The 12,333-nt window shown below is 42.3% G+C and overlaps 1 pseudogene; it reads left to right on the top strand.

Moving 5' to 3' along the window:
- The first annotated feature begins 1,212 nt into the window (after positions 1-1,212).
- On the top strand, positions 1,213-8,024 carry LOC121537598 (annotated as a pseudogene).
- Positions 8,025-12,333: the final 4,309 nt, after the last annotated feature.

Below are 12,333 nucleotides of genomic sequence, written 5' to 3' on the forward strand. Positions count from 1 at the left end.
GCTATAAGGTGAATGCACCAATTTGTAAGTCACTCTGGATAAGAGCATCTGCTAAATGACGTAAATGTAAATGTATTGTACTTTGTCTAAAATTATTATTGATTTGTCTGTTTAAAGTGCGCATTTATGTTTTCTCCTAATTTGCGCCTGTGTCATCTGTTCTTGACCATAGGACTGCTTGGAAAATATACTGGTAGTTCTCAACGGAATTCTCAGTTGTGTGAGTTGGTCTGTTTACAGGAGTTTTGCCTATATCATTTGGTATATTGCTCTCTATCTGGACATAGCCAACATTTAATCATTTTTGTCTATTTTCGACTGCGTTCTTGGACTCAAACGTGACCTTTTTTTTGTAAATATATTCATCACATATTCACTGCTCTTAGCCTATAATAAAATCTTAATTCCATCTTTATCGAACCAACTATAGTTATAAACACCCTCTGCATAAGCTATCTTTTTGTTAAATGTGATGTTTCTGTTTCTTCGTTCCTTGTTTCTCTCTTTGTGCTGGAGTTCTTTTAAGAAGTTGATGGTATAGCAATAATAAACTTGACATTAACTTGAATCTTCTCTCTTAATTTTACCCACAAACAAATCACTTATAGTCTAGTAAAGCATACTGTATTTCATTATTGCCAGTATAATTGAGCTAATAATCTTTCTTATATTTTCCATTTAACTTCGATGTTTACACTCATTTGGTTAGGGTAATTCTTATCGTGTAGTGAAACTGTTTTTATTTGCTGTTGGCTCTGACCTCAAATAAATATATTTTTAATTTCGTCTGTAGAGCGGCTAGGCAGCATGCAGCTTTGACATGCATCGTCCAAACAGCGGCTGAAGGGCGAATATGATCTAATGCCGAAGTATCGGCGAAATCTTGCTAATATGTAAACGCTCTCCATACTGTCAATGTTATCTGAATCATCAACGTTGTCTCACACCCATCTTACAATAATATAGCACACATAGGCCTACATCGCGACGACGTCGGCCCGATCGTCGCGATGTAGGCCTATGTGTGCTATATTATTGTAAGATGGGTGTGAGACAACGTTGATGATTCAGATAACATTGACAGTTGCTCAGATAATAACCTGGGATTCAGAATTTACACTCCAGCCCAGCATGTGGCATACTGTCACTTGCTTCGCTTGCATTGGTTCCTTTCTGAACCCGATCAAAGTTGAAAGTGCAGTTAAGGGAGACTGTCATGGCTCCCGCCTCTGCGGACACACGCATGTGAAAATGCCATTGAATACACACACAACTCATGTCACCATAATGTAGGTAGCTATGAATATTACGATTATATCAGTATCTAGGTGTCGCTCTTGCATTGAAGCTCGTGTCGTGAAGATTCAAAAGGACCATAGGTAAGACCATTCACAAAGCTACTGTAGCTAACTTTACACTTTTTATATGATGATGAGTGACTATTCTAGTCAGTGGTGATAGCTAGCTAGCTAAAGGATGTGTTTTTAGCTGTTTACAACGATCTAAATGCTGCATGCAAAAATGCAATTAATCACTGCACTGATACTGAAATGGTAACGTTAGCATACTAACGTTAGCCCTGTTAGAAGATGGGTAGTGCTGTGGTTGCCAATGTTTACCTTGGTTATTTAGCTCGTTTCAAAATGGCTGTATGAACTCTTTGAAATGATATATTTTGTGCACATTAGTACTATAGAAAGTTAAACCCCACTTCCACAACTCTGATTCTAGCAAGCCTCTCTCTCTTCTCTGTCAAATTGCCAATGACAACCCAATATCTAGCTCATTATTTTGTTTTTGTTTCATGATTTCTCAGGTGGCTGAGGGGTGGAGATGTCATTGGCGTGAGCAACATGATTTGTGTTACACCTTCCTTTTATGATATCCCTGAGAAGGTGGCTTTTTGGGGGGGATAAGCTCTGGTGACAGACATTCACATAAATGTAAGGAAATGGAAATCAACTAAGCTAGCTAGCGCAATATATAATTTCAGAGATTATAATTTATACCTTGGATAATATGCCATCCTGTCTATTTAGGGTTATTTTGCTCACTGTGTGTGCTTTTTTGCAAAAAACAAACAAACAAAAAAACAATTAGGATGAAAATGTCACTCAGAAACTAGGAAAAATAGAGCAAATTGATTTGGCAATTGGAGGGCTGCTGGGTTCACATCGTTAAGACATTTCCCTACCGTTGGGACATTGAGCAAAGCCCTTAACCCAACAACTTGCTCTCTATCCAGGGGCCCCGCAGCTTGACCCTGTGCTCGTCTCAACTGTATGTCTAGGGGCAGTTGAGAACCGAGCAGAAGACACATTTCCATTGTTCAATGTGACATGGACAATAAAGTTTACTCTATTCTAATTAGTTCAAATTACAGCTCATGGATGCAAGCCAGGGCACTCATAACTGACCAGGTCAACCCCGTAATGTTAAGATATCGACCTGTGGTCCACATGAGGTCCCTTACGTGTTGAAAATATTGATGTTGATCCTTCATGCTATTTTTAGTCAATGTGTAATTTGAATCCTGACCTTCGCTTATGCACTTTGTAGAAATATGTTTGAGCCAATAATCGGCGAAGAGGGCGTTATAGTTGCGTTTACGATCCTTTATTTGGTTGCACTTAAGTATACGGTACTCTTTCCATTGGTATTTACTAGGAAAGTATGTGGTAACAATCAGTACATTGAGGTACTGTATATAGTAATCTAACAATTGGCAACTTACCTGGTACCTATTGGTGCCCTGAATCCTTGTTTTATTTCATCCCAAAGAAACAAACATGTAATGTATAGGTTAATACTGTGTTATTTATACCTTTCTAAGAAAATACCTGGTAATTTCTCTACTTTAAAATAAAGTGCTACTGTTGTTAGTTTTACAGACACAGTATCGCAGCAATACAATGCAGCTGAAATATGAGTGGCATTACAATCAGTGCAGTAAGCATGGGTCCTGTCTTATGCTGCACTGTGCTCCATTTTACTGTTGTTAATCTAAGCATATGGATCATCCTCCCACATGTTTCATGTCTCTCTCGCTCTCTCTTGTTCTCTCTCTCTCTCCCACATCAAAGTGTTCAGTCTGGGGAACAATGCCTATGGCCAGTGTGGGAGGAAGATTGTTGAAGATGAAATCCATATGTACCACACACACATGCCGCTATTAATTATTTACATACCATATTACTGACGCAGTTGATCAGGCTCAAACGATGCTCAAAATGCAAAGGGAAGTCTGCCTCTCTGCCGTTGTCATGCTGTTGTCATGCAACACGGCCGGGTGTATGTTGAGTCATGCTAATGACTCCTAGTGTAAAATCTATGCAGGCTGGAAATGTATTCACTCCAGGAATTTCAGACTGTGCTGTTCTGCCGAATGACTGCCTAAGCGCTCGAGTTGAACTATAATCCTATTAGAAATGTGTGTTCAGGGGCCGTATATATTAATCGTCTCAGAGTAGGTGTGCTGATTTAGGATCAATTTAGCCTTTTTGATCACAATGAATAAGATTATATGGACAAGGTGGAGCTGATCCTAGATCAGCACTCCTACTCTGAGACGCTTGATACATACGGCCGCTTTAGAAGCCTACTTAGTGAATGCCTTTCCTGATTAGTAGGTTCTTGGGCTGTTTGTATGGGACATTAGGCGAGGGGCCTGGGGTCTTTATGCAAAATGGCTGATGGGCAGAGGTGACCTTTTCTGGACAGACCGGCCTCCTTGAGTAATTGATTGTTGGCTGTTCTCTCGCTCTCTCTACCTCTCTTTCTCTCTACCTCCATTGCAGTGCCAGTCACATCATTCACAAGATGGACGGCTTTGACAGCCCAGTGACCCAGCTGTGTTTAGTCTCTTTTGTGTAACGGGAACACTGAGACACCTCAGCCATTATTGCACCTCAGTCATTATTGCTCCATCTTGGTCAGGTCGTTATTGTAAAATATAATGTTTTTCAATGACTCTGATTAAATAAAGGCAAAAAAATAAATAAATGATTAAGGTTAGGATTGGGGTAGGGAAAGCTGATCCTAGAACTGAACATAGGGGAAACTGTACCCTGGAGCGAAAATGCATTGTGACTGTTATTTGTGACTAAAGCCTGCAGATGCCATGTCTGTCCTGTAGGTGGTGTGCGGGCAGGACCACAGTCTGTTCCTGACTGAGACGGGCAAGGTGTATGCCTGTGGCCGGGGGGCAGACGGACTGACAGGTTAGTAGCCGCCCACACACACACAAGTGGTCCCTTGTACAAATTCCAGGAGGCAGAAAAATAAAGTATCTCCACCTTTGTGTACTTTTCTCCGATATCAGTAAGCTAATCAGTCTATTTCTAAGCAGGATTACCCAAGTTTTCTTAATCAAATAATATGAAATTGTGTGAATCTACAGCGTGGCTCTCCTGTCGTGTGAGCTTTACACATGCATAGGTCAAGTCTCACTGTTCACTGTTTTATTAAGACAAAGCATTTTTTTCCCCCAGAAAGACTGTTACACACATGCATAGGTCAAGTGTCACACATACTTAACTGTTTTAGAAAGACAAAGCTATTGTATTTGTTGCAGGTCTGGGCCACCACAACATCATTTCCAGGTCGGGTGGCTGTAGGAGGGGACCTGGCTGGGGTGAGGATGCAGCAGGTGACCACCTACGGAGACTGCAGCCTGGCCGTGTCCCAGGACGGCCAGCTCTATGGCTGGGGCAACTCTGAGTACCTCCAGCTTTCCTCGGTCACTGAGGCCACCCAGGTGAGGAACCAATATGGCCCCTATCACAATGCGAAATCTCAAACCAAGTTTGCCAAACTTTGTGACTCCAATGACACAATATATTATTTCCCATTCATTTCTATTGTGCACAAAATTATCTGAAACACAACCATACAAACTGCACATGCATCCAACAACTTTGTAAAGTCACAAGCGTACAAAACATTAAGGACACCTGCTCGTTCCATGACATAGACTGACCAGGTGAATGCTATTATCCCATTGATGTCACCTGTTAAATCCACTTCAATCAGAATAGATTAAGGGGAGGAGTGTGGTTAAAGAAGGACTTTTAAGCCTTGAGACATGGATTTTGTATGTGTGCCATTCAGAGGTTGAATGGACAAGACAAAATATTTTAAGTGCCTTTGAACGGGGTATGGTAGTAGGTGCCAGGCTTACCGGTTTGTGTCAAGAACTGCAACGCTGATGGGTTTTTCATGCTCAGCAGTTTCCCGTGTGTATCAAGAATGGTCCACCACCCAAAGGACATCCAGCCAACTTGACAACTGTGGGAAGCATTGGAGTCAACACGGGCCAGCATCCCTGTGGAACGCTTTCAACACCTTGTAGAGTCTATGCCCCGACGAATTGAGGCTGTTTTGAGGGCAAAAGGGTGGGGTGCAACTCAATATTAGGATGTTTTGTACACTGACTGTAGTCATTGCGTGCTAGGAGTATGAGACCAAATACTACTTTAATACACATAAGTGAATTTGTGAAAATATTTTCTGTTCCCCATAATGGGGGGACTATACAAAAAGTGCTGTAATTTCTAAACGGTTCACCCGATATGGATGAAAATAACCCTCAAATTAAAGCTGACAGTCTGCACTTTAACCTCAGTCATTGTATCAGTACAGAGCCAAAACAACCAAAAATGTGTTCCGGTCCAAATACTTTTGGACCTCGCTGTAGGCTGAAACAGTATCAATGAGGACGAATGCCAGACAGATATGTGAAGTGAAAAAATTATGGTGAATGCAGCGATCAGGCTGGTTCCACCAGGCTATACTATATGTATCATAATTCTTTTTATATGGGTGGCCTTTTGTCCATGTTCTTACTTCATGTCCCCTCTCTCCTCAGATTAACTCCGCTTGACTACTACCTTTTGAAGTGGTGGGCAAGGTGACCCAGGCGGCTTGTGGAGGCACACAGGTGGCCATTCTGAACGGTGAGTACCAGGCCCCGTTACATTTTGGCCACTTCCATTTACTCCTACCTCTTCCATATTTACCAATCTGAGAAGACTGGGTATGTGAAAGAAGTATGGTGGAAGCTCCAATTAATCTATAGGAAGGTTAGGCGTCACCATATTGCTAAAACTGATTGAGTCCTTTCAGATCGAACATAAGGGTGGTATAAGCCAAAATGGAGTTTGTCAGTGAAATAATGGAAGATCACTTGTACCACCACCATCCAAGCACAAGTAACATTGCTGGACTATAGCATAACATCCCATTCAGTAGACTTGTTTATCATATCCTTTTCAATAAATAATATGTAGTTGTTGTCAATGTAGTGTGTCAGTAGAGGCAACGTTTGTCTTTGCAGAGAGAGGGGCGGTGTTGGTATGGGGCTACAGCATTCTTGGAAAGGGCCCTAATCTCTCTGAATCCCAAACCCTTGAGTTGGTCCCTCCTACACTGTTCATTTGCGCCGAGTATAACCCTGCAGTGACCATGAGCCTTATCCACTGTGGACTGAACCATTTCTCTGTTGTCACAGGTGGGTTAACTCATGATTTTCAGTATGTGAAATTGGTTATGTTGGACAAAAAAAACTACAATCCCTCTTTAGTCACAAGAACTCACAATAATGTTACAATTCAAGCTGTATATGTTGACATATGGGAAGTATGACTTCTCACCCAGGAACTAGTAATGTGGTGCTGTACCGTTCAGTGGATGATGCAAGATATGAAACCTTTCATGTTCTTGTATGTTTTCATATTGTTCGCAATTTATTACCCCATTCAAGCCATTTGATGATATAATAATACAATCAAACATGTCGAATGTCTGCCTATTGTAATGGTGCAGGCAGGCGGTGTTGGTGTTGATGGAGCTTGTGTTGCTCCAGATCGTGGTGAGCTCTTCATTTTGGGGAACGAATGTGACAGGATGTCTTGGTATTGCAAACAAAGAGGACCAGAAAAATAAAGTTGACTTACTTTTGTTGTTATTGATCATTTACATTTGTGTTTTATGCAAACAACTTAGTGATAGGCCACTACAACAGACCTTAAAGTGATAGTCCAACGTTTCAGACCTTAAAGTGATAGTCCAATGTTTCAGACCTTAAAGGTGGTGAGTCCATGTCATATGTTGAGTAGATCCAGCTATATGCCTGAATCCCTTACAAATGGAAAAGACGGGCACCATCTAATATGATAAACTCAGATGGTGCCTATTTTTCCCACTCATTTGGGATTGAGGCATCTAGCTGGATATACACAACATATGGTGTGGGAGGTGGACTCAGCTTGACATTAGACCACTAAAGCTCTGGAAACATTTTAAAGGATGCATAACTAGTCAACCAGTCCTTGTATGTTTAATGCTACATAAGTGTCTTATGGTCATATTTTTATGGCATACTGTATTCAATGTGTTTTAGGTGGCGTTGCCAGGTCATGTGATGGATGTAGCATGCGGGGTGGACCACATGGTGGCGCTGGTCAAGTCTCATCTGAGTGTCCCCAGCTGGCATGGCCAGAGCCAGTACACACTGCTCTTCCCCGTGACTCTCCCACCTCCCCCTGTATCAATGAGGGGGATCTAGCCCTGTTCACCTTATGTCCCCTTGCTTCCAATAGAGGCCTGAACCCCAGAGCCAGCTGTCCTCCATGGGCGGTGACTGTGTCCGACATCGAAAGCTTCTGGCTGCTCCCTGTGTCTAGCTAGCACGGCTGAGTTCTCACAGTCGAGCAGTCTGCAGTACTTTACAAATCTCTACACGGTATTGATCTGACATCAGTGTTCGATGATGTGGAGATCAGTGGAGCAGCACTTGCTGGCTCAAGGCTGATGTGGTTCTGCCTAAAATGGACTCTGTGGAGCCATGGATTTTTTTTTTTCCTGCAGAGAAGTGCTGAAACAAGACTGGGTTGTCGGATCTCCAGAACAATGGACATTTGGCATTTTACCGTCACTGTTGATTTTTTATATGATATATACACTACATGTATGTGGACACCTGCTCGTCGAACATCTCATTCCATAATCATGGGCATTCATATGGAGTTGGTCCCCCCTTTGCTGCTATAACAGCCTCCACTATTCTGGGAAGGCTTTCCACTAGATGTTGGAACATTGCTCCGGGGACACGAGCATTAGTGAGGTCGGGCACTGATGCTGGGCGATTAGACTAGCTCGCAGTCGGCGTTCCAATTCATCCCAAAGGTGTTCGATGGGGTTGAGGTCAGGGCGCTGTGCAGGCCAGTCAAGTTCTTCCACACCGATCTCGACAAACCATTTCTGTATGGACCTCGCTTTGTAATGCTGAAACAGGAAAGGGCCTTCCCCAAACTGTTGCCACAAAGTTGGAAGCACAGAATCATCTAGAATGTCATTGTGTATGCAGTAGCGTTAAGATTTCCCTCCACTGGAACTAAGGGGCCTAGCCCGAACCATGAAAAACAGCCCCAGACCATTACTCCTCTTCCACCAAACTTTACAGTTGGCACTATGCATTGGGGCAGGTAGCGTTCTCCTTGCATCTGCCAAACCCATATTAGTCCGTTGGACTGCCAGATGGTGAAGCGTGATTCATCACTCCAAAGAACGCGTTTCCAGTGCTCCAGAGTCCAATGGCGACGAGCTTTACACCACTCCAGCTGATGCTTGGCATTGCGCATGGTGATCTTAGGCTTGTGTGCTGATGCTCGGCCATGGAAACCCATTTCATGAAGCTCCCGACGAAACAGTTATTGTGCTGACGTTGATTCCAGAGGCAGTTTGGAACTCGGTAGTGAGTGTTGCAACCGAGGGCAGACGATTTAACGCACTTCAGCACTCGGCGGTCCCATTTTGTGAGCTTGTGTGGCCTACCACCTTGTAGCTGAGCCGTTGTTTCTCCTAGACCAGGGTTCTTCAATTCCGGTCCTGGAGGGCTGAAACACCTCTGTTTTTCATCCTCTCCTAATCAGGGGCTAATTCAGACATGGGACACCAGGTGAGTGCAATTAACTACCAGGTAGAAATAAAAAACAGAAGTGTTTCGGCCCTCCAGGACCGGAATTGAAGAACCCTGTCCTAGACGTTTCCACTTCACAATATCAGTTGACCGGACAGCTCTAGCAGGGCAGACATTTGATGAACTGACTTGTTGGAAAGGTGGCATCCTATGATGGGGTGTTGCTGAAATAGCCGAATCCACTAATTTGAAGGGGTGTCCTCATACTTTTGTATATAAAGTGTATATTTCAGGGTGTTGTGTATCCCTGGAAATAATCAAAATGCATGTAAACATAAGTTTTGAAAACATAGCTTGTCCCCCCAAAAAAAGTGGTCTCCTGACAACTGGGAGAGGTGGTATTATATTAGGTGTGTCCTTAAAAACATTTGCCAAAGTGCCAATTTCAGTGTGCGGTGATGAGGATATTTAAGACCAACCGAAAGCTGGTTTTACCAGTAACACAGTTGTTTATGGCATAGATTTTGACAACAGAAGCGCAGCCTATCCAACTGTGATGCACAGTGTCCATATGCTATTTTTGTGCCCTTAACCCTTATATTTAGAAACATTGTTTTAATTTGATTTTTTTTTTAAACAAGCATAGCCTCAATGAAGGCTGTTTTTTTTGTTAAGTCCAATGCATTTGCCAAGTAGTCAAGACCGTCGATAACGGGTTTGGCTCGTGAGACCGCTTTGAAATAAATCTTCACCAAAGCTTTATTAAAATATCAAGTTTGGCAGCAGCAGAACAGTGAGCGGACACCCCCTTTTTATCTATGTAGGCTATTACATTATTTTAGTCAGCTACGTTGAAAATCACTGAGCTCTTCAGTAAGGGCCATTCTACTGCCAATGTTTGTCTATGGAGATTGCATGTCTGTGTGCTCGATTGTATACACCTGTCAGCAACAGGTGTGGCTGAAATAGCCGAATCTACTAATTTGAAGGGGTGTCCACATACTTTTGACCATGTAGTGTATGTGTTCTGTAGTGTTTGCATAGGTCACATAATACAGAGAGACCTGATACTATGCTTCTCATTGTTATCTTTAGGATGTTTTCCTATTTGAAACAATTAGGACGGGGGGGGGGTCTACCTTGCCGGTTTGACTACCCATGAGGACAGCAATCCATTGTTGGCACTTGTTGTGTCAATACTTGGATTAACTGACTTGGTCAAACAAAGATGTGGTTAACACTAGGGTTAAAGTGACCAACAATAAAAGGTATAACTGATTATGTTTAGTAGCACTTCAAGTATAGAATACAAGCTTTATTTGTAATACCAATTTCAGAACACATTTAATTGTACTGGAAGATGCCTTCTCAACAAAGGTCAAATTAAAGTGTTTGGCCAGGATTCAAACAAACCGCAATGCGCCGTCATCGCACTGCACTTGACTATAAGGAAGGGAAATTGCTGTTAAAAGACAAGTGTGGGGGGTGGGCACGGTTGACTACAGAGTATGAACTCCTGCAAAATACTATTTTCCCCCACCTTTAGCAAACCTTTTTTGCAAATTAGTATGATTAGCAACAACATTTTAAAATGGCAGACAAACGTGATTGCTTCTGAGCTAGCACTGATAGCTTTAGCTCTGGTCATAGCCTTTAGAAAACTAACGTGCATCAGCATGTAAGGGCTAGACAAAGCCCTCACCAACTTCCAAAAGTGCAGTGCGCATTGTGGTTTGTTTGATTCCCGTCTTGTCTGTTTGATTCCCGTCTTGTCTATTTATAGGGGACAAAGTTAAAATCCTGTTGCATTTTTCCTCCATCACATAGTGTTCTAGGAATCACATCCGCCTTGGGCGATTTCATTCTTGATAAGCAAAGTATACTGAACAAAAATATAAACGCAACATGTAAATTGTTAGTCCCATGTTTCATGAGCTGAAATAAAAGATCAGAGAAATTTTCCAGAAGCACAAAAGGCTTCTCTCAAATTGTGTGCACAAATTTGTTTACATCCCTGTTAGTGAGGATTTCCACTAACGCCAAGATAATCCATCCATCAAGAAGCTGATTAAACGGCATGATCATGACACAGGTGCACCTTGTGCTGGGGACAATAAAAGGCCACTCTAAAATGTGCAGTTTTATCACACAATGCCACAGATGCTGACTGCAACAATGTCCAACAGCACTGTTGGCAGAGAATTAAATGTTTATTGCTCTACCATAAGCTGCCTCCAACATCTTATTAGAACATTTGGCAGTATGTCCAACCGGCCTCACAACTGCAGACCACGTGTAACCACGCCAGCCCAGGACCTCCACATCCGGCTTCTTCACCTGCGGGATCATCTGAGACCAGCCACACATACAGCTGATGAAACGGAGTAGTATTTCAGTCTGTAATAAAGCTCTTTTGTGTGGATAAACTAATTCTGATGGGTCTATGCCCTCCCATGGCTGCGCCCCTGCCCAGTCATGTGAAATCCATAGATTAGGGCCTAATGGATAGTTCAACTGACTGATCTCTGGTGACACCTGAAAATAACTGTGCAGTGACGCTCCCCATCCAACCTGACAGAGCTTGAGAGGATCTGCAGAGAAGAATGGGAGAAACTCCCCAAATACAGGTGTGCCAAGCTTGTAGCGTCATACCCAAGAAGACTTGAGGCTGTAATCGCTGCCAAAGGTGCTTCAACAAAGTACTGCATAAAGGGTCTGAATACTTATGTAAATGTGATCTGTTTTTTATTTTCAAAACATCTGCAAGAATTTCTAAAAAACTGTTGCTTAGTCATTATGGGGTATTGTGTGTAGATTGAGGGAAAAAAACAATTTAATCTATTTTAGAATAAGGCTGTAACGTAACAAAATGTGGAAAGTCAAGGGGTCTGAATACACTGTACATTGTAAGTAATAAGAATGATTCAGTCTCACTTTTTGACCACTTCAAATCTATCGCTTTTGATTGTTATAAGCAGGGTGCATTGTAGTGGGAAACCTAGCCCTGCCAAATAATAAAAAAGATTCTGGAGTAAAAAGCCAATAAGAGTAGTACAGCATCTAGCTCAATACAAGGACTCCCAACAGCAGTCCCCAATGCCCCATGCAGAGAGGTTTACATTCTAGCCCATCACATGAAATCAGAAGCCCCGTTTATACCTGGTGCTAAAATGGGTCCTTTGTCCTGATCTTGTCTACATTCTGATTGTGCCCACATTTCCTGAAATGCGACTACATATGGTAATACAATTGCTGAAAGCTGCACGTTCCTGTCAGAATCCATTCGTCTAAATTAGGATAATGGTAAGATGAGTTTTATCCATCTTATAATTTCTGATATGGTTTGAATCAAGTGGTTTTGAATATGCTAAGGCTCTGGGGGACTAATGTTGGAAATGAAGACAATCAAACAAAAA

The sequence above is a fragment of the Coregonus clupeaformis genome, chromosome 24, assembly GCF_020615455.1.
Source record: "Coregonus clupeaformis isolate EN_2021a chromosome 24, ASM2061545v1, whole genome shotgun sequence".
NCBI lineage: Eukaryota > Metazoa > Chordata > Actinopteri > Salmoniformes > Salmonidae > Coregonus > Coregonus clupeaformis.